At 41.9% G+C, this 22,920-nt stretch overlaps 1 long non-coding RNA gene across 1 annotated transcript in view; it reads left to right on the plus strand.

Moving 5' to 3' along the window:
* The first annotated feature begins 1,957 nt into the window (after window positions 1-1,957).
* Window positions 1,958-22,920, plus strand: part of LOC144334897 (uncharacterized) — a 119,206-nt gene continuing 98,243 nt past the window's right edge. Inside the window, exons 1-2 of the long non-coding RNA XR_013405151.1 lie at window positions 1,958-2,004; window positions 15,404-15,438. This is a non-coding gene — a long non-coding RNA (uncharacterized LOC144334897). The remainder of the gene's footprint in view (window positions 2,005-15,403; window positions 15,439-22,920) is intronic.

A 22,920-nucleotide genomic window follows, 5' to 3' on the forward strand; every position in this document is an offset into this window, starting at 1 on the left:
GCATATCTGGAAGAATGGGTCTTTTTTAGGTTTGAGTCTGGCGTACCTGGGGACATCTTTGAACCTCCACTCAGAGTCCCAGAACCACGTGTAGAGGCTCCCCAAATGTCTGCTGGGACTTTCCCCTCTGCTCGCGGATGATGAAGAGCAGAACCTCACCCTGCCACGACCTCTGGGGTCCTCCTTCCTGGAGGGCAGTGCCTTGGTGACCAGCGTGTGTAGGAGTCTGAGCTGGCACCTTCGGGCTATGCTGTGCAGCGGGGGCTCATGCCATGGGGCATTCTTGTGTTCTGCACCGGGACTGGTGACGTTGGGCATCCTCGTGCAGTGTGGACCACATGAGGTGCACATGAGCCAGACAGCTCCCGGAATTCGGAGCCTGGCTCTGTCTCAGGCCACCCACCTGTCTGTGGCATTTCTGAGGGATTGTGGGGACCGTATGAGTCTGTGTCCCCACCCTCACTGGCTGGACACCTGTGCCAGGCTGGAGCTTTATGTTTCACCATCCCCTGTTCCGAGTTGTGTGAATATTTATTTTCATTACCTACTCTCATGAGCTTTCCTTTTTAAAAAAAAAAAAAATCGGAGACAGACTTTGAAGTCCCCTGGCCCCACCGTTCGTGGACCTAATGGTATTGCAGAAATTATGACTTCAATTATGTATAATAACTGGGGCTACTTTAAAAGTCATGTAAAGGAACAAGGTGGAGTAGCCATTTCAAGCTGTACATCATGCTGGATTCTTAAGTGAACATTATCAGGCTTTCAACACGTTTTCTCTTTTTATTTACTTTGGAGAATATAATGGATGCTCAGAAGCTGTTGGGATTTAGTAAGAGGAAGTTATCCTTAAGAAGCTATTTAAGCAAGGGGACAGTTGGAGTAAACGTAAATTATGAACACACACCTATTCCAAACCAGAGAAATAAAAGCATCAACTTTACTGGGGTTGAAACTTGGGTGCTAGTGTGTCTTTCCTGCCCACAGTGACTGTGGCAGTGCTGTGGGCAGGAAATTCTGGAAAGAAGACTCGGTGCCAGTGGTAATTTTTGTGACGATTCATTTGCTTTCAGCTCAAGTGACTATAGTCTTACTTGCAAATGGCTAGGTCTCCACCAATGGACCACAACACTGACAAAGGACACATGAGAAATGACCCTTGGGTTTTTAACAATTATTATTTTTAATGGACACATTATAGTACATATCCATGGGATACAGTATGATATTTCAATACATGTTTTTCGTGTGTAATTAGCAACTCAGGGTAATTAGCATGTCCATCATCTCAAACATTTGTCATTTCTTAATGCTGGGAATATTTAAAATCCTCTCTTCTAGCTGCTTGAAAATATACAATAAATTGTAAACTGTAGTCACCCTACAAGGCTATAGCACACTAACCCTTATTTTTACTATCTAGATGTAATTTTGTATCCATTAGACAACCTCTCCCTTTCTGCCTTCCCGCCGCCCTTTCCTGTCTCTAGAAGCCACTGTTCTACCTTCCGAGGGTAGAATATCGTTTTCCTCATAGAGATCTTTAACCTTCTGGGTTAGATTTCTTCTGAGGTATTTTTATTTTTATTTTATATTTTTGTAGTTAAATGGGATTGCTTTCTTGATTTCTTTTTTCACTGGCTCATTGTTGGTCTATAGAAATGCTACTGATATTTATATGTTGATTTTGTATTCTGTAACTTTACTGAATTTGTTTATCAGTTCAAAGAGATTTTTGCTGGAGTCTTTTTTTTTTTTTTAATATATAAGAGCACATTGTCTGAAAACAGATAATTAGAGTGCCTCCTTTCCACTTTGGGTGCCCTTGATTTCTTTCTCTTGCCTGACTGCTCTTGACTAGGACGTTCAGTGCTGTGTTGAATAGGAGTGGCACAAGTGGGCGTCCTTGTCTTTTACAGATCTCAGAGAAAAAGCTCTTAGTGTTTCCCCATTCCCCATTATGTTAGCTGTGGGTTTGTCACATATGGCCTTTATTGTGTTGAGGTATGTTTCCTTCAGTGCCTCGTTTGTTGAGACTTTCTATCATGAAGCAGCGTTGAATTTTATCAAATGCTTTTTCTGTATCTATCGAAATGATATTATGGTTTTTGTCCTTAATTCTGTTGATGTGATGTAGCATGATTATTGATTTGTGTTTGATGAGCAATCCTTGCATCGTGGGATAAATCCCACTTGATCATGGTGTATAATCTTTTTGATTTGCTGTTGGATTCAGTTTGTTAGTATTTTGTTGAGGATTTTTGCATCTGTGTTCATCAGGAATATTGACCTATAGTTTTCTCTTTTTATTGTGTCCTTGCCTTATTTTGGTATCAGGGTAATGCTGGTCTTGAAGAATGAACTTGGCAGAATTCCCTCCTCTTCAATACTTTTGGGATAGTTTGAGAAGAATTGAAATAAAAATGTGTAGAGTTCAGCTGCGAAGTCACCTAGTTCTGGGGTTTTCTTTGTTGGGAGACTTTTTATTATTACTTAGTCATACGTGTTACTCATTATTGGTCTCTTCAGGATTTCCGTTTCTTCTTGGTTCCATCTTGGTAGGTTGTACGTGTCCGGGAATTTATCCATTTCTTCTAGATTTTCCAATCTGTTGACATACAATTGTTCAAAATAGTCTGTAATGATCCCTTGTATTTCTGTAGTATCAACTATCATTCTCCTTTTCTGTTTCTAATTTTATTTCTTTGGGATTTCTTTTTGTTTGCTTAGTGTAGCTAATGGTTTGTCTATTTTATTTATCTTTTCAAAAAACCAATATTTTTTTCTTCATTTTTATATTTGTTAGTTTCAAGTTTATTTAGTTCCTCTTTGATCTTTGTTATTTCTTTTCTTCTACCACTTTTGGATTTGATTTGTTCTTGCTCTTCTAGCTCATTGCAGTTCGTTGTTAGGTTGTTTATTTTAAATCTGTTTTTTAAATGTAGGAGTTCATTGTTATAAACTTTCCTCTTAATACTGCTTTTGCTGTATACCATAAACTTTGATATGTTGTGTTTCTGTTTTCATTTATTTCAAGAAATTTTTAAATTTCCTTCTTCATTTCTTCATTGACCCATTGGCTATTCAAGGGCATATTGTGTAATTTCTATGTATTTATACAGTTTTGAAAGTTCTCCTTGTTGTTGATTTTTTTTTTAATTAAACTTTTTGTTCTAGAGTACATGTGCACAATGTGCAGGTTTATTACATGTGTATTCACGTGCCAAGTTGGTATGCTGCACCCATTAACTCATCATTTACATTAGGTATATCTCCTAATGCTATCCCTCCCTCCTCCCGCCTCCCCCCTCCCCACAACAGGCTCCAGTGTGTGATGTTTCCTTTCCTGTGTCCAAGTGATCTCACTGTTCATTTCCCACCTATGAGTGAGAACTTGCGGTGTTTAGTTTTCTGTCCTTGCGATAGTTTGCTGAGAATGATGGTTTCCAGCTCCATCCATGTCCCTACAAAGGACATGAACTCATCCTTTTTTATGGCTGCATAGTATACCATGGTGTATATGTGCCACATTTTCTTAATCCAGTCTGTCATTGATGGACATTTGGATTAGTTCCAAGTCTTTGCTGTTGTGAATAGTGCCGCAATAAACATACGTGTACATGTGTCTTTATAGCAGCATGATTTATAATCCTTTGGGTATGTACCCAGTATTGGGATGGCTGAGTCAAATGGTATTTCTAGTACTAGATCCTTGAGGAATGACCACACTGTTTTCCACGATGGTTGAACTAGTGTACAGTCCCACCAACAGTGTAAAAGTGTTCCTATTTCTCCACATCCTCTCCAGCACCTGTTGTTTCCTGACTTTTTAATGATCGCCATTCTAACTGGTGTGAGATGGTATCTCATTGTGGTTTTGATTTGCATTTCTCTGATGGCGAGTGATTATTGTAGCAGGACTAGCCGCAGACAAAACATGATGGGAGGCTACATGCATCAGCTAACAGAACAAAACGTTTTACAGTGCTTTCTCAGACAATGTCTGGAATTTACAGATAACACTAGTAGTTTGGGTCAGGGGTTAATATTATTATTATTATTTTAACCACCAGGGCCAGGTGGTGGTGCCAAGGTCGTCTAGCTATTTATCTTACTTCTGTTTCCTTCCAACTTTTTGTTTTCTCCCCCTTCTCCTGTCTTATAAACTAGGGAAAAGGGGAGACGGGGAAAAGTTGGGAAAGACAACAGGAGAAGTGGTGGTCTCATTCTATATTATGAGCATTTTTTCATGTCTCTATTGGCTGCATAAATGTCTTCTTTTGAGAAGTGTCTGTTCCTTGTTGTTGATTTATAGCTTTATTCTGTTAGAGTCTGAGAATATCCTAGATGTTATTTCAATTTTAGAAAAAATGTATTGAGAATTCTTTTGTAGCCTAACATGTGGTGGATTCTAGAGAATGTTCCATGTGCTGAGGAGAAGAATGTGCATTATGTATCTGTTGGATGAAATGTTCTGTAAATGTCTGATAGGTCCATTTGGTCTACACTGGACTTTAAATTTGATGTTTTGTTGTTATTTTTTGTCTAGATGACCTCCAGTGCTGACAGTGGGATTTTGAAGCTCCTACTATTGTTGTGTTGGTGTCTCCCTGTCTCTCTCTGTCTCTCTCTCTCTCCATATATATATATATATATATATATATATATACACGCACACATATATATATGTGTGTGTGTGTGTGTATTTATGTATATATAAATTTATTTGAGACAGAGTTTTGCTGTTGTTGCCTAGGCTGGAGTGCAGAGGTGCAATCTCAACTCATTGCAACCTCCACCTCCTGAGTTCAAGTGATTCTCCTGGCTCAGCCTCCCAAGTAGCTGGGATTACAGGCATGTGCCACCATGCTGGGCTAATTTTTTGTATTAGTAGAGAGAAGGTTTCACCATGTTGGCCAGACTGGTATTAAACTCCTGACCTCAGGTGATCCACCTGCCTCCACATCCCTCCCAAAATGCTGGGATTATAGACATGAGGCACTGCGCCAGACCTCTCTTTCTATTTAGATCTACTAATATTTGCTTTACATATCTGAGTGCTTTGTTGTTGGGTGCACATATACTCGTAATTGTTATATCCTTTTGCTATTTTGATCTCTTTATTATATAATTACCTTTTCTTCTCCTTTTTACAGTTTTTGACTTAAATTGTGATTGATCTGAAATAAATATGGCTACTCTTGCTCACTTTTGATTTCCATTAATGTGGAATGTGTTTTTCCATCCCTTCACATTTAGTCTATGTGTGTCTTTGCGGCTGAACTGAGTTTTTTGTAGGCAGCATATAGTCAGTTTTTCTTGTTTTAAAGTCATTCAGGCCGTCTGTATCTTTTAATTGGGAATCTTGGGATTATTTTGCTATTGATATCACAGTCCAGACATTAAGATTTTCTCACTTAAGTTGCTTTACACAAATTAATATGAAGAGGAAGTAGAGTTTTTCTTTTGTCCTTTTGAAGAGAGTGATGGATTATTATTTTCACTTCATGCAAGTGAGGGACTCACCATGCCTGTTGGGATTTTAGAATTTCTTTCCTGTTATTAGGAACAGCAATGATCTGTAATGGGTTCCTGGAATCATCCAGTGATGGTCTGAATATCTTAAAAGTTTCCTTTCATGTCTCATTTTCTATTTCTCCCCTAGTAGCCATGCACCTGGGGCAGGACCTGGCCTTACATTTCTTTGGTTTCTTGATGATTTTTTAGGTTTAGTGTTTGACACAGTTAGGAGTCTGGATAAAATCAGCCCGTCTGGGAAGTGTGTAAGTCAAACAAGGACTTTCTGGTGACGTTATACAGGTTTCCCATGCCCCATGAGTACAGGAATAGCTCCCTGGGGAAGGAGAATGGGCACATGATGGCAGGGAGCCATTCTGGGATGGTCCCATCGTTCTGCAGGAATTGTCATGCAGGAAGAAGAAGCACGTGGTGACTGAGCTGGTAGTGATTCTGCTGATAGTTTTGATCGTTATGATTTGCTCCTGAAAGGTGATGTGGGATGAACTGCAATATTTAGAATGCTGACATTCCTTGAAACAAAGATATAGAAAAAGGTTTATAATTGCATGATGCCTTGTAGTTTTCAGCTGCTCTCATGTGGATCCTTTTTCGTGCTTCTGAAATGCTTTCCCAGGAGAGAGCGTTGTTCTTTGTATATAGATGAGGAGCCTGGGTTTCAAATGGTTAGGAATTCAGCACACGCATTGGAATCTTTAGTTTCCTGGAACATTTTCTATTCAAGTATAGACCACATGGCCTCTAAAGGCTGGCTCATTCTTAACACCGCGATTGGTTATCCAGCCTCACGTCTGGGGTGGGTGGCAGGAACTCCACAGCCATCCTGGGTGCTCTGGGGTGGGGTGGCTGAGCTGTGGCAGCTCCTCCCAGCTGAGCAGCAAGGCTGGGGAAAGCTCATTCCATTCCCCTTGGTTCTAACCAGGTAGAGGCTTACACTGCACGTTTCCTTAGCTGGGAACCTTTAGAACTTTACATTTAAATCTAATCTGTGATCCAGGGGGTAGACACATGGGTATTCACTGTACAATTCCTACATTTTTTGAATATTTAAAATTTTTTTTTATATGTGTCATGGACGACAAAAGAAATGAGACCCCTTTGAGTTAGCTTTTCTGTATAGCATCTTCTAGAATCAGGAGGCTGGACAGGGTTTAGTTTCATCAGAAATCTGAATCTTTCTGGTCAAGAGACGGCACTATTAAGTTCTTGGTTGTGTGGTTTCTGGGAAAGAAATATTCTAAATGAGTTCCAGGAATCACCTCTGTGGGATTTCTACAGGAAAAATGACCACTCTTGAAGCTTCGCTGTCACTAACAAGAATAATGGTGACGGTTTCTAAGCTGTCTCCAGCCAATCTTTAGTTCTTTTATGCAGAGTGCTTTTATTCCAAGTGAGGTGCCCTTCTGTTTAATAGTGACCTGCAGTTATTACAGGGACTGCAGCTGCATTTGATGGACGTGAACCTGTTCATCTCTGGCTCCCCAGCTTCGCCTCTGGGGTGCGTGGCAGGCGCTCCACAGCCATCCTGAGTGCTCTGGGGTGGGAAGTCTCTAGGGGGAGTGGACAGTGCATGGCCAGGACGTTCCTGTCCGACGTTCCACACTGGTGTGTGGGCGTCTCTGCCCTGTTTCCTCCGTCCGTGCATGTGTGGCGTTTCCTCCGTTCGTGCATCTGTGGCCTGTTTTCTCCGTGTGTGCCTCTGTGGCACGTTTCCTCCATCCATGCGTCTGTGGTGTTTCTTCCATCCGTGTGTCAGTGGCATTTCTTTCGTCCCTGCGTCTGTGGCACTTTTCCTCCCTCCATGCGTCTGTGGCGCTTTTCTTCCCTCCGTGCGTCTGTGGTGTTTCCTCCGTCCGTGCGTCTGTGGTGTTTTCTCCGTCTGTGGATCTGTGGCGTTTCCTCTGTGAGTCTGTGGCCTGTTTTCTCCGTCCACGCTGAAGGCCGTCACTTCTCTCTAGTCACCACTTACTGATCGCTCCCTGTTGGGGTCCGTGCCGGGGGTGGTGGAGAATGAAAGAACACACAAAAGACAAAGACACACAGAGAACATGGCGGCCGCGCTCAGAGCCTCCACCTCACTTTATTTATACTCCATAAACCCCACGTCAGCAGAAAGAATGCAATGCAAAACAAACTTTCTTTTCCCAGATGTAACCTTCTACTCAGTTCTTTGTTTCTATGCTCTTCCTTATCTGCCCGCCTTCTTGGCGCCTACGGGAGTTCATTAAAAGTTCAATTGGAGATACTGTCCTTGAGCCCTATCTATTCTCAGCATACTGCTTTCAAAGGCCCCTGCATTTCCCCCCCCCCCCCTTTTTTTTTGTTTTGCCTCAATCCTAAAAAGGTAGCCCATATTTGTTCTTGTGTTTTCTTTTGTTTTTGGAGGCGACGGAGGGAGCATCGAATCACCAAAAGAAGTAGACCCAATCCAAGTGCCCAAAGCAATATACTTCCAGAGATTGTAGAAATCCATATCTTCATCTGGGTCCATGGGTTAAAGCAAGGCGCTGACCCAGCTCCTGAAGGGTTACAGTTCCGGACAACACATGTAATTGTTGTTGAAATGCTTCGGAAATGTTCTGAGTGAGCTCTTGGATGTCCAAACTAATATTTTTATGGCCTACTAATAATTTTCGGATTACAGTCCAATTTTGAGAGATGTTAAAAGGCACAGGCGTTACACAAAATTGAGTGGAGTTCCAATCACATTGTAATGTCATCCGAGTACTGAGTACAGTGAGCTGATCTCCAAGCCATGTCAATGCTTGCTCCATGTTGTCCAATCTTTCAGCAAGTTGAGAATCAATGTTTCGTTGTTGAAGCCATAACCGGTGAGATTGTTCGTGCCATTGCTGCATAAATTCAGCATTTTGTATGCTTTGACGAAGAGCGAGTCCTGCTATGGCTGCAGTGGAGACCATGGCGACAAGGCTCATCACCGAGGCAATTATAAGTCCAAGGGCACGGAGGGTTCACTGGAGAGAAGTCCAAATATAAGTCTCAGGAGGTGATGCCCCCCATGGTCACGTAAGGTTAACAGGTAGCCAAATTTCCTTACGAGCCCTGAGGATATAAATATCCTCAGTAAAATTGTGCCACCAGGAATGATTGAGGCAAGACAAAAATGTACACGTATCTGTACTATTAACAATCCCCGTAAGATTATCCCATGTCAAATTTCCTGCTAATAATAGGTGGGGCTTACGGACACAAGAAATAATATATCAGGAGGTATTCCGATATAACTGAATATGAAAGGAGTTATTTGGGTTAGAAAGATTAAGGGGCATATTCCCCACAAAAGTGCTAATGGCATCGCCTGCAACTAACAACTTCCAAAAATAACTCTGTACTTCAGGCCTCCTTCACGCCATACCAAGGTTTCATTACTGTTAGCAGCAATACTTTTATTTACCCAGTGTCATTTCAAAGGTATGTGACTAAATTTTGTTTGAAAATCACCGTGCACACTTCAATCAGTTATTTGCATCCCGTTGTATTCTAATAAAATCCGGGGTTTAGTTCCCCGACATTATTGTCACTCCAGCACCTCAATATTAGGAGAAACGTCTAGAATAGGACAAAAAAGTAAAGAACTAGGAATAGTTTCATTACTATATACAGTATGATTATATTAAAAACTTCTAGTTACAATAATAACAGTATTAGCAGCCACATGACTATGATTATAACGAACAGCCCAAGCTTCATGTGATTTTCGGAGACAATGAGGACTATTTCCCATACATATTGGAAGTCCTTCCACTCCAAATTGGTATGTGCTGATTATAATTGCTGTTTCCCGTTCTATGTTGTCCTTGTCCATATGGGGGATGGCATCCAAGTAATGTTATTGGTGAAAACCTTAATTTCCGCCTCCTCTCAGGCGACTCCCTGATACAAGGGTGGAAAGGGAATATAAGTCCAATATTCATACAAAGCCTCACTAAGAGAAATAAGTCTCCCGCCGAGGCACATCTAACAAAGGAAGAAATGCATGCTGAATCCAGTTTTCTTTTCAACAGGGTTTCAATCATCTTGTAGGAAACAACTCAGGTCCACTCCCTGTAAGGACAAGAGCATAGCCCCGTCCCTGTTTTAGAACTTGCCCTTGAACATGCTTACCTTCTTCATTAGGATACCAAACCTTTAAACTGTCAGCAGGGACTATCACCGAGGGAGTTGAGGAAAGATGGGTTACGACAGCAGAGTCTTGCAATTGTCTCCATTGATTCAAAAAAATTAAGGTAAAAAGAACCTTCAAAATCTGGTTTCAAAATCTGGTTTCTGGGGGGCTCATTTCCCCCTTTTTGTTTTGTTTTAATAGTTAAGTTTTTAAAGTTAAATTTGTGCGCTCAATGATGGCTTGACCTTGACTGTTGCCCGGGATACCGGTGATATGTTGAATATTGTATTGCTGTAAGAAAACTTGTAATTTACGAGAGACATAGGCAGGGGCATTATTAGTTTTAAGTATGAGGAATGCCCATGATGGCGAAATAAGCTAAGAGATGAGTAATAACAGAAATGAGAAAAGGTATCAATGGTATGATGAACATACTTTAATCGTCTAAAAGAAGGGACACCTCGTGGATTAACCCCAGGTTGGAAGGATGGAATGCTCAAAGGAGCACAGGAAGGACAAGCTCGAATAAGAGAACGAGCTTGTTTATGAGTTAAATGAAACCATCGTTGAAGGCCAGAACTATTAGTGTGATGTAGAGTATATTTTTGTTCTGCAGCATGTAGGTGGCCGATTAAAAGCAAATCAATCTGAGTATTACCATGAACTAATGGCCCAGAAAGTTGAGAATGAGAACGAAGATGAGTGATGAATAAAGGAGCTCGACGTTGGCTCAAAGTAAAGGACAACAAAGAAAAGAATTTCTGAAGAGAAGAAGTAGTACAAAGAGGTAAAGTGGCCTGAGAAATATAAGAAGTAACATAAACGGCGTATTGAGAATCACTAACAATGTTACAACCAGTAGTAGGGAAATCAAGTAAGACCATGAGAATAGCAAACAATTCTCCCTATTGCACCGAGGGATAAGGATAAACTGTAACTCAAGATTGATGAAGCTTCTTGCCAAGAATCAGAAGTTGCAAGAAGATAAGTGATCTGACTATGAGTGAATTGAGAGATAATTAAGGAAGGATCTCCTCCCCAAAGTTGTCGACAGTGATGCCGTCCTTTGATGATCAGTTCAGCTAAACGATCGATATAAGTAGCCAAGCGTTTAGATATTTTATTGGACAAAAAGATCCATTTTAGTGGTCGACTAGTTTGATGAATCATTCCTGTGGGAGAAGGTAAAGTATGAAATAAACAAAAGGAAGGGCCTTTTGAAGTTGCTCTTCAACAGGCTGGAGTTCCTGTAAAGCCAAAGGAGTTAAATGCCGTGAGTTGTCCAAGTGACTGTCTCCTTCTAGAATAGAAAAAAGATGTTATAACTGATATGTTGGTATTCCTAAAACAGGACGCATCCAATTAATGTCTCCTAGAAGCTTTTGAAAATCATTTAATGTTTTTAAATGATCACGTCGAATTTGAATTTTTTGGGGTCGAATATTTTGTGCCCCCAAGGTATAACCTAAATATTGATAAGAAAATCCAGTTAAATTTTTTCTGTGGCAATATTAAGTGAGTAGAAAGAAAGCTGAGTTTGTAATGATACAAAAGCATCTTGCTGCTTTTCTCTGGTTTTAACTTTGTGGGATAAGGGCAGGATTAGGAAGACCAGGCTGTAAACTTTCCCTAGGTTTAATGTAAACATTTATAATTTTAAGACAAGACAAAGACAGGAATTCCATGCAGAAATACGTGGCTTTATATTCCTCTCGGCCATTTGTTTTTTGACTTACTCTTTTAGAGTCCTAAGTATTTCTTTAAATAATAGTCACTGTTTCACCTAAATAGGAGTGGTGGCTATGAGTTTAAAGGATTGTAGCCCATTTTGAACATCTTATTTTTGGCAGCTGAGGAAATATGAGGAATGTTTAAAAAAGCAGCAAATTGTTGTGAAAGATCTTGTTCCCAAAAATTAATATTGATAGGAACAATATAAAAATTAAAAAAAACACTTGACCTTGTTGACCTTTAGGACCGACACAGGTTAAAGGTTCTACGTCTTGATAAATCACAGAAGCAGCACCCAAGCCAGTGAGTATAATTGAAACTTGTCTTTTTTCCCATTGTATAGGCCACTAATTTAAACAAATAATAGACATATTCACCCCCGTATCAATTAACTCTTTTAAAACTATCCCATTAATGTGCAATGAACATAAGGGCTTTTGATTAGAAACTAAAGTTTCCCAAAAAACAGTTTTTTCTGTGCTACGAAACCCTCTCTATTGAGAATACGTTCCCCTGCCTCTAGGCGTATAAATTGTGAAACTTGTACCAAAATAAACATTTTATTAGTAATATCATGTCCTTTTGGCAAAGGGCCACACACTCTAATAGCTAATTTATATACTCCTCTATTAGGAGACAAAGTATAAGGCTGAGTAATAGCTAAGTCAGCAGCGGCGCTCTGCTTAGTTGCCGCATAAAGCTGAGAAACTGGGGTAAGGTGTGGGATCCTTAAGGAGGACTTGAATTTATTCCTTAATGTTGTAGGCCATTGCTCACTGAATATTGTAGTAGACTTCTATTGTAATTGTTGGGGCCCCAAGCCTGTGGGCCCCGGCTCCCGTTTCCCAGGAGAGGAGACAGTAAATTTCCACTTTTATCAGTTTTGGAACGACATTTATTTGTCCAATGTCGACCTTTACCACAATATTTGTACACCTCTGAAGGCAGCTTTCTGCCTTGAGGGATAAAAGTGTTCAATTTTTATGACATTCTTTTTTTTGAAATGTCTAGGTTTACCACACTGCAAACAAACACCTTGTCTGTTATTTCCTTTTAAGGCTTTAGACAAAGCTCCAGCAAATAATTGAGCATCATAAATAGCCCCTCCAACACTAACACAAGTTTTAATATATTTATCTAAATTGGCCCCATTGGCCTTTAACGATTTTAACAATTTTTAACAGTCAGCATAAGCATTTTTAAAAGACAATGTTTATAACACAATTTTTGAAGCAAGGCCAGCACCCACAATTTTGAAGACAGCATCCTGAAGACGGGCTACGAAATCTGAATATAGTTCATTTGTGCCCTGTAAAATCTTCACAGAGGAAAGGGAACATTTTCCTGTTATCTCTACCTTATTTCAGGCCCTTAAAAACAAAGTCTTGATTTGAGTAAAGGCAACATCATCTAAACCAGCCTGAGCATTAAGAGTAGCATATTGGTCCGTGCCTGTGAGTTGTTCCTCAGTGGGTCCAGGGGGATCACACATAACATTTTTTCTAGCCTATACATGTGCCTTGTTCATTTACCAGCTGTGCAATTGTAACCACTGAGAACGATCAAGAAAAGCCTTCCCCAAAGTCTTCCAGTCTATAGGAATTATCAAATTTTCTGATGAAAAATATCAAGAAGACCAAGGATAAAAGGAGATTGAGGTCCATAGTTAGAAATGGCAGCTTTCATTTCTTTTTAAAAATTTAATTTGTAAGGCATTAAATTGGACATTATTGCCACCATTTGAAAACTGAGCATTAGGAGCAAAAGAAGCACAAATAATTGGAAACAGATCCAGCTCCTTAAATTTTTTTTAATTAAAAGTATATATAATATATAATAATACTCATATCCCCAAATATAAAGAATCTCAACATATTAATAAGAAAAGGCAAATAACCCAACCAAAAGTAGCAGAACAAAGAAATGACAATAAACCTATATGTCTAACATCATTACTCACTAGGAAATATGTATATTAATACCAAATTGAGAATCATTACATACACAATACAATGGTTAAAATTTAAAAACACAGAAAATATCAAGAGGTAGTTAATGTATTAAGCAGCTCGAATATTCAACTTCTGTTTGGAGTGTAAATTGGTGGAACCTATGCACCCCTATAACATAACAATTTCCTAGCTGGGGTTATTAATACTATATTAATATTAATAGTTAATATTAATGTGTTTATTTATTGACTATTGAAATACTCATAATATTTTAACAAACAATAAGATATACATATACACTGGTTTTAACATATTAAACAGGTGTTTAGTATAAATTTAAAGTATGTCTGATGTGAACAGGGCTTCAACTTTGCCAAACAAAGGTAAAGATAAGGAAGCCGGGGGGTTGGAGGCACTGGAAAATCCTCTTTTAACAGGGCAGAAGGAAAAGAAACAGGGAAAGCTCGCAAAGGTGAATTAGAAGAATATATCTGTAATATTTGTTGAAGCATTTCCATAATACACTGCATGTCAGAATTTCCCTTAGAAGAAGGAAGAGCTGGCTTTTTCTCTTCTCCCCCTTTTGCTACCCCCCCCCCATCCTCTGTTATCCTGGCACAAATGGGCTCCATTTCAGATTTATTTTATTTTTATTTTTTCCAAATCCTCAGATATCTTTCCTCCTGTGGCTACATTACCACACTCTGAATCAGTCTCAAGTAACTCTAATGTCTGAGTGATAGAGTCACACAAGGTCCACAATTTTAGAGGCATAATATCCCCTAACTGGAGAGCTCTAAGCAGAGTTTTTACTACCTGTAACCATTCTCTGCGATTCAGCTGCACTTTAGTCTGATACTGAAACCAGTAACAATGTTGTTCAACATGGGCAAACCATCACTTCAAAGTCTTTTTCTTTCACTTTTACTCCTATAGACAGCAACAGTCCTTGAAACAGCCGTAAATATTCTGAGGCCAGAGAGATGGAATTCCCCATAATGAAAGCTTAAGAAGGTTCCCCTTAACAATATCCGGGCCTTACCCGCCCCTAGGGGGTTCCCCTTCTTGTTCTCCCCTACTCACCCGTGCTGACCCTGCTCGCTGCGCCACTTGTTGGGGTCCGTGCCGGGGGTGGTGGAGAATGAAAGAACACACAAAAGACAAAGACACACAGAGAACATGGCGGCCGCGCTCAGAGCCTCCGCCTCACTTTATTTATACTCCATAAACCCCACGTCAGCAGAAAGAATGCAATGCAAAACAAACTTTCTTTTCCCAGATGTAACCTTCTACTCAGTTCTTTGTTTCTATGCTCTTCCTTATCTGCCCGCCTTCTTGGCGCCTACGGGAGTTCATTAAAAGTTCAATTGGAGATACTGTCCTTGAGCCCTATCTATTCTCAGCATACTGCTTTCAAAGGCCCCTGCAGCTCCCTGTGTGCTGAGCCTGTGTCAGGCGTGTGGCGTGTGTCACCTGTGTGGCAGGGGTTTGCGTGACACACAGGGACACACGCTTGGGGAGCTGCAGTGATGGGGTCATAGCCACGCAGCTCAGCCCTCGGCCTGAGGGTCTTGGTGCCCACCCAGCTCTTCCCGAAGCAGCCTCAGGGCAGATCCCAGCTCTGCTTTCTCTCCTCGAGATACCTCATGAAGTAAACTAAGCAAATCGAAAGTAGGAAACAGTTGTGAAATGAGGCCTGGTTTCAGGTGTGTGTGGTCATTTCTCTTTACATGTTTACTTCACATACCCCAAATGATATACTTTCCAGCTGGTATAACAATGAATTACCAGCCATTACTGGTACAAAATTCCAGGAAGGATATTTGAGGAGGGCATAGTCTCAAAAACGTGCTTAATTTTCACAGTTGTGATTTGCATGATAAAGCTGTCAGGACTGTGACCTTCTTTTGTTATCTTATTTTTATTTTTAGATCCTTGGGAGGAAGTTATTTAGTGATTACTTATAATTGTGAAAATAATGTAATGATTACAGAATCTCATTAGAATAAATATTATATTTTCTGTTCCTTATGTCAATGAAATCATCTTAATCCAGGCCGATGTTGGCAGGAATTGTCACGTTTAAAATGGGTAAGATATTTATGTGATGTGACGACCTCCCGTATTGTCTCTGGAACATATCAGAACTTTCATCTCAATTCTCACTTGTTGACACCCTACCCTGTTTTGTAATTATTCGTTTGCATCAGAATTTTGAATCCACGTACCTGAGATGATACTTACGTATGCATGTACGCATGCATGTGTGTGCATGTGTGTATGCGTGTGTATGTGCGTGTCCACGTGTCCATGTGCACGTGTATATGCATGTATGTGTGTGCATGTGTACGTGTGTATATGTATGTGTGTATATGAGTGTACGTGTATGTGCATATGCGTGTGTATGCATGTATGTGCGTGTGTGTGCATGCATGTGCGCTCATGCACACACGTGTACATGTGCATGCACGTGTGCACGTGCATACACGTGTATGTGTGTATGTGTATGCACATATGTACACACGTGTGTACATGTATAGGTACGTGTATGCATGTGTATGCATCTGTGTGCACACAGATATACCTTTTCCTTTCATACAGGCTGTTTTGAGTATTGCTGTTAGGCAGTGACAATTTTCTGTTTCCTCAGTCAGAAAATGGGTAGCTCATCATTAATAAAGATGAGCATTCAACATCAGGAATAACTAAATACAAATGAAATTGTCATATTAAATAAATAAATTCCAAAACAAAGGCAATGTTCTGTACTATGTGTTCACATTGAACTTTCTTATAAAAATTGGTGTGAATGTTTCCCACTTATTGGAAATCACATGACTAGTTTAAGCCAAAACGTGGAATATTAATTAATTCTATTTTCAGATCACTTTTGCATATTTATGATTGATCTGTTCTGCTGTTCTGGAAGCTCTGAAAACCACTCTGTCTTACTCTAGCTGATGCCACGGTTGTGAGAATTCAGGGAAACAAGGTGTTTGCCAGTTTAAGTATTTTAGATCTCAAACTGCCTCTTTTCTGCATCATAAACCAGTCTTAAAGAAAGACATAGTGTGACTTGTAGTGGATTATGTCAGTTTTATTTTCTGTGGCTGAATCATCACTCTACGTTGTGAATTAATGTTATTTTTCAGATCGTCTTCATAACACAGGGAGGTTCTCCAGTGTTGAGTGCAGGTTCAGTGAAAGTACTAACACTGTTACTACGGACTTAAACAGACTTGTTTTCTGAGGTGATAACCTTGGAGTCAGGCATTCAGTGTCCGCCCATCTCTTGGTTCCGAGTTCTCGGTCCCCTCCCGCTCTCCTCCCCCTGTACCCTTACTACTGTCTTACCTTCTTTTTGACTCCTAGGCCCTCGGAAGATGGTGTGTTGGGGGCAGGTGCCTGCTGTGAAACTTTGATAACTTTGGGAGAGAACTTTTTCTTTGGAGCAAGACCCCTCTCAATAAACTTTCAGTAGCCTGAGTATCATCTGTTGTGTGAACTATTTGTGGAAAATGTTCAGCATTTTTCCTTGGATTTTGACTGATCTTTCTCCACCTGCCAGTTTCTTCTCAGTTTGCCATGTCTGTACCCTCACCAACCCGTTCCAGCCCTGGTTACGTGTAAAGTATTTGAAGCAGAACTCTGCAGATGAGAGAGTGTGTGTCACCACCCCGAGTTCCCTTCCTGGCCTCTGAGTGTCGGTTGTGTTTTGTTCCGAGGGACGACTCTGAGGCTCCTGGCCCCTGTTTTGGAGCACCCCACAGCAAAGTGGGTGTAAAATGAAAAATGGGTTTATGCTGTATTATTATAATTCATAGAGTAGATGATAAAAATGCTTGAATCTGAACAGCAGCTGAAAATGAGGACATGGTACCAGTTTGAATGTTGGACGACTTTCTTGAAAAAAGCTTTCATCAAATTTAGAAACTGTGCGTGTGCTGTTTTCTATTTCATACTTAGAATCTGTATAGTGTGTGTTGTATGAATGTGTTGTATGAGTGTGTTGTGTTGTATGTGAGTTGCAGGGGTTGTATGTGTGTTGTATGTGCATATTGTGTTGAGTTGCACTTATTGTATGTTTGAGTGTTGTGTGTTGTATGAGTGTGTTGTACGTGTATTTGTGAGTTGCATGCTTTGTATATTGTATGAGTGTTGTGTGTTGTATGTGTGTATGTGTATGTCGTATATGAGTTGCATGTATTGTGTGTGATGTATGAGTGTTGTGTGTTGTATCAGTGTGTTGTACATGTGTTTATGTGTTGCATGTGTTGTGTGTTGTATGAGTGTTGTGTGTTGTGAGTGAATTGTACATGTATTTGTGTTGAGTTGCGTGTGTTGTGTGTATGTTGTATGTGTTATATGTTGTATGAGTGTTGTACGTGCATGCTGTGTTGTGCGTGAGTTGCATGTGTTGTATGTGTTGTACGAGTGTATTGTATGTGTATGTTGTGTTGTGAGTTGCATGTATTGTGTGTACATTGTATGAGTGTTGTGTTGTACGAGTGTGTTGTACGTGCATGTTGTGTTGAACGTGAGTTGCATGTGTTGTACGTGAGCTGTATGAGTGTGTTGTATGTGTATGTTGTGAGTTGCATGTATTGTATGTATGTTGTATGAGTGTTGTGTGTGCATGTTGTGTTGTGAGTTACGTGTGTTGTGTGTTGTATGAGTGTTGTGTGTTGTATGAGTGTGTTGCATGTGCATGTTGTATGTGAGTTGTGTGTTGTGTGTGCTGTATGAGTGCATTGTTCATGCGTGTTGTGTTGTATGTAACTTACGTGTGCTGTATGTGTGTATGAGTGTGTTGTACGCACATGTTGTGTTGTGAGTTGCATGTATTGGTTATGTGTCGTATGAGTGTGTTATAAATGCACATTGTGTTGTGAGTTGCATGTATTGGGTATGTGTTGTATAGGTTGTGTGTGTTTGTGTGCAGTGTGTGTTGTCAGTGTTGTATAAGCACATTGTACATGCGTGTTGTGTTGTGTTGCATGTGAGTTGCATGTTGTCAGTGTGTGCCATGTGAGAGGCGGGGCATCCACATGACTGCTCCTCAGTGAGTCCTGCCTTGCAGCCCCTTCGAGCTTGTATCTTCCCGAGCAGCCTAGAAGCAGCAGCCTGTTTGCCTCTGCCCCTCCCCAGGAGACCTCAGCCAGGTCCTGTGCTCAGCCCCCCGCTGGGCAGTCTGCCTCTCTTGTCTCTCTCTCTTCTCTCTCATCGTCCTCCTGCGCCTCCTCCTTCTCGGGACCTGCATCCTTCCTCTGTGCTTCCTGGCAAGCCACGCTTGGGACGTTGGAGTTCAGGCTGTCCTCCAAACCGTTTGCTCCTCTCTGAAGAGCGCCCCCCCTTGACTGGCCGTGAGCAGCTGGAGTGGATTGCAGGGAAGGGAGGTGGGTGTTCCTGTAGAGACGCCAGGGTCTTACCTGGGGAGAAGGGAGCCTGCACTGGGCAGGCCGCCCTCCTGAGGAAGGGGATGGGGTGGGAGGAGGCTTTCGTGGACAAGGGGCCCACCTCCTGCCCTCCTTCCCTCTATCCCAGTCTGTTGTGAGGGAGGGCGGGACCCTAGGTGATTTCTATGCAGATCTTCAATTATCCACGCTGTGAAACAAATACTTCTGTTTTTAAGATCAGAGGAAATCTCCTTTGTTTGTCTGCCTTTTATTTTATTTTACGTTATGTTTTTTTGAGAAGGAGTTGCCCAGGCTAGAGTGCGGTGGTGTGATCTTGGCTCACTGCAACCTCCACCTCCCAGGTTCAAGCAATTCTCCTGCTTCAGCCTCCTAGGTAGCTGGGATTACAGGTGCCCGCCACCACATCTGGGTAATTTTTGCATTTTTAGTAGAGATGGGGTTTCACCATGTTGACCAGGCTGGTCTCGAACTCGTGACCTCAAGTGATCCACCCGCCTTGGCCTTCCAAGGGGTTGGGATTACAGGCGTGAGCCACCGTGCCCGGTCTGTCTGCCTCTTAGTTAGAACCTGTGCATTTTATGTTTTACATTTCACTTTTCTGGGTCAGAACTGTAGTGTTTCTTTTTCGTAGTGTTGCGATGAATGTCCTTTACGATTAGGAGACTGGGTTGGCTGCCCACTGGAGAGTGGTATCACTGGGTCAAGGTCACCATCTGCCCCAGCAGCGTCCAGAGTGTTTAGAGTCTTTCCTGGACGTAGACACCCTTTTGTCTGACGTTCAGATAAAACCAATCACTGCATTCAGTTAATCAAAGAGGTCAGAGCTGGGAACCGTTAGTGCACATCCACCTCTCCCGAGGGTGTTCACGCCTCTTCCACGCGGGGCTAGGCTGCTGCTGAGCATGGTTCTGCTGGCTGTGGCTGTGGCCTCTTTCCTCAACCACAGCCATCGCAGGCCTGCCACAGTTTTTATTCTTCTAGAAGAGAATAGGCAACACAAGAGAAGCAAGGTATGTTAGATATGAAACCGTTAAAAATTATTTCCTCAAACATTGTATATATTTTTTGCTCACACCTAATTTGACAGCAATTTTAAAAAGATTAAAATGAAAAAAAAATTCCCCTATATTAAGTCTTTGAAAGGCATCCAACTTAGTTTTCATACAATTATTCACTCTTTGGAGTCATACTTTATTGGTTTCAGTAATGTGTAAGAAATGCACCAGCATAAACAGATTTAGGAGCAAACAGCAGCTTCGTAATTATAGTTCAGCTCGTGGGGCCCAGCTGTGGGGGTGCAGCCTGTGCCTGCCTGTGCACCAATAGGGCTGGTCACCTTGAGCATCTGGGAGTGTCTGGGTAAGTGAGGTCTGGGCAAGGCAGCATCCACACACCTGCGTAGTTCTCACTTTGTCCACGTTATCCGACAATGCCACAAAATTATCAAGTAAGTGTTCTCCAAGCGCATATTCAGTTAGTGTTTGGAAAGTGCATAGGTACCTCATACAGCACCTTTAAGAGGAACTAGGAGCCCAGGAATGAGAGCGGGTGTGAGACCTGTACTCTCTTTGCATAGATAAAATATGCATGTGCATATCTGAGGCCAGAAAGTTAGATTGGGGCCAGAATGTGGAAGTCCTTACCTGTGGGATACTAGGGAACCACTGAGGGTTTCGGAGAGAATCGTGTCTCTGATGTGCGGCATGCCGTGGAGCCGGGGGGTGACAGGGCAGGCTCATGCAGGGCACTCGCTGTGGCCGGAGGAGGAGAGAAGGCAGCCAGTGAGCTGAGCAATTCGGTGCCTGGGTCAGGAGGGGAAGAGGGAGTACAGGAAGGCGGATAAAGCTGCGAGTCTGCACCCCGAGGTCGCCGTTGCGCTTTGCCGGAAATCAGGAGAAGCAAGTGTGGACCTGACTCAGAGATACTTAGAGACACCACTGCAAGCTGCAAGTTTGGAAATACAGGAGGAGGCTTGGGGGAAATCTGGAGCAGGGAGCATTTGGGAGCCTCTTAGGTAGAAGTGCACGTCAAGTAGCCAGCGTGTGAGGCGTGCATGTCTGGAGAGAGGAGGCCAAAGGAAAGCCCACATTTGGAAATGGAGGAAGGGTTGGAAGACCCAGAGAAGGCCCTGCTTAGAGTCCAGAGAAGAGCTGGATGGCGCAGTTCACGAAAGCCCAGAGCCGAGAGTTTCCAGGAGAAAGTCCCAAGTGTTGCTGAAAACCAGGGGGCAGGACTCCAGTTGGAGCCTGTGAGGGGAGCCTGGCGGCCCTGATCCCTGAGAGCAGCCAGAGCCTGGGTGTCATGGTGGAACTGGGTGGGAAGTGAGTGCAGGAAGCAGGTGGAGATGGTCCTTCAAGGCCTGGTGCTTCACACAGGTAGCCAGCTGTGGACCGAGACACAACTGGAGAGGGGCCTGAACCCAGAGCATCTCCAGGTGGAGGAGGGAGCCAGGAAGGGCAAAGGTATCCGGAAGAAAGGTGGCAGGCATGGAGCCAGGTCCCCAGGGAGGCTGCAGTCTTCTTTCCCTGTTCATGGACTGGTTGTTGGTTATTTTGAGTTCTCAAAGTCGTCCACTCGGTGCGGTCCAGAGAAAGTTCCCAGGGTCTCAAGCCGGAGCAGGCCTTGTGCTTTTCCGAACACTGTGCGTGTTGACTCAGGGTTACCGTCAATGGCTAATTCTAGCGTGTCTTTTGTTGAAGTCTGCAGAAGAGCCTCAACCAGCACCGGCTTTTGAAGAACTTAGAAAACTTGTGTTCTTCTGATTCTGGGATTTTTGCCTGAAATGCCTCGTATATTTTTGGCTAGGTGTTGTTAGCACTTGTGTTACAGCATTTGGAGCTCTGTAGTTTTGTGATGTGCTAGCTGTGAGGATGTTTAAAATTAGATTCCTAGAAATCAGGTTATAGGAGCTCTCGGCCATGCTTCATGGGTTATGTTTTGACCCCTCATAGTGGACCCCGTTGCAGTGGCTATTCTTAGTATTTGTGGAACACCTGACTGGTGATGCTAGGAGAATGTGATTTGTTTTCTTTGTAAGTCTAAAGTCTAATGACCTTGTAGAGTCTTTATACCCATCTCTTATAAATCAGCTTTAATATACTTGAAAATGTCCTCATTGTGCCCTTGAAAAGCAGGCTCACATTTTAAAAGTCATCCTTTTAAAATCCTTTTCTGCAGCCTGTGCCCTTTGTCTGTTTTGTTACCTTCACTGCAACATCATGAAACAGGGACAAGGGCTAGAATCTGTTTCATACACAGAACTTGAAACAGGGACAAGGACTAGAATCTCTGTTTCATACACAGAGCTGAACTGTGCTGAGCGACCTGCTATGCTGACGTCTGTTTCTGTCATGAGAGGGAACCCAGGCCTCTTGACTTTTCCTTTTGTACATTTTCAAAAAGAATATTTTTTCCTCTCTTGGGTCCATTCCATTGTGGGATTCTCTCCTAAGGCTGTTTCTTTGCGTTCCATTTTGACAAGTATGATTTAGTTTCCGAGATGATGAAAGGGCAGTGAAAAGGCCTGGGAAAGAGAAAGCAGGAAGAGAAGGAATTATCTCATGATTTCAGTCAGAAGGAAATCACTCAGACAGAAACGCTATTCCAAGTGGGTCAGATCCCAGGAAGTGGGATTGAATAAGTGACATGGTATCGCACAACTCTGTTTTACATTCTTGCTGTTGCCAGGGGTAACGAAAAGAACGAGTATATTCATTCCGAGGTCAAATATATATCTTTGCTGACTCTGACTATAATTAGCAGAATTCGTTCAGTTCAAGTTTGAGAATACCTTTACAGAAGAGGGTCTTCGTGCCCATGTGCCTATTTCTATTTATATGTTCACACGTATTGGAGTATAAATGTGTGTGTGCTGTGTGTGAGACCTCATTATTTGAAACAAGAAATGTGCAGTAGAGCTTGTTAATTACGGGAAGGTACATTTGGGGGATAAACCACTTTGTTTAGAATTGAATAATGGGGTCTTTGAGGGATGTATATAAGTATGTGTGTTTGCATTTATGTGTATGAAAGTGTATATTGCATGTATATGTGTTGTGCATGTATGTGTGCCTTTGCGTGTAATGTACATGTGCATGCATGTGTATATGTGTGCATGTGTATTTGTGTTGCATGTATGTGTGTGCATGTGTTACAT

Source organism: Macaca mulatta, chromosome 15, assembly GCF_049350105.2.
Source record: "Macaca mulatta isolate MMU2019108-1 chromosome 15, T2T-MMU8v2.0, whole genome shotgun sequence".
NCBI classification, from domain to species: domain Eukaryota; kingdom Metazoa; phylum Chordata; class Mammalia; order Primates; family Cercopithecidae; genus Macaca; species Macaca mulatta.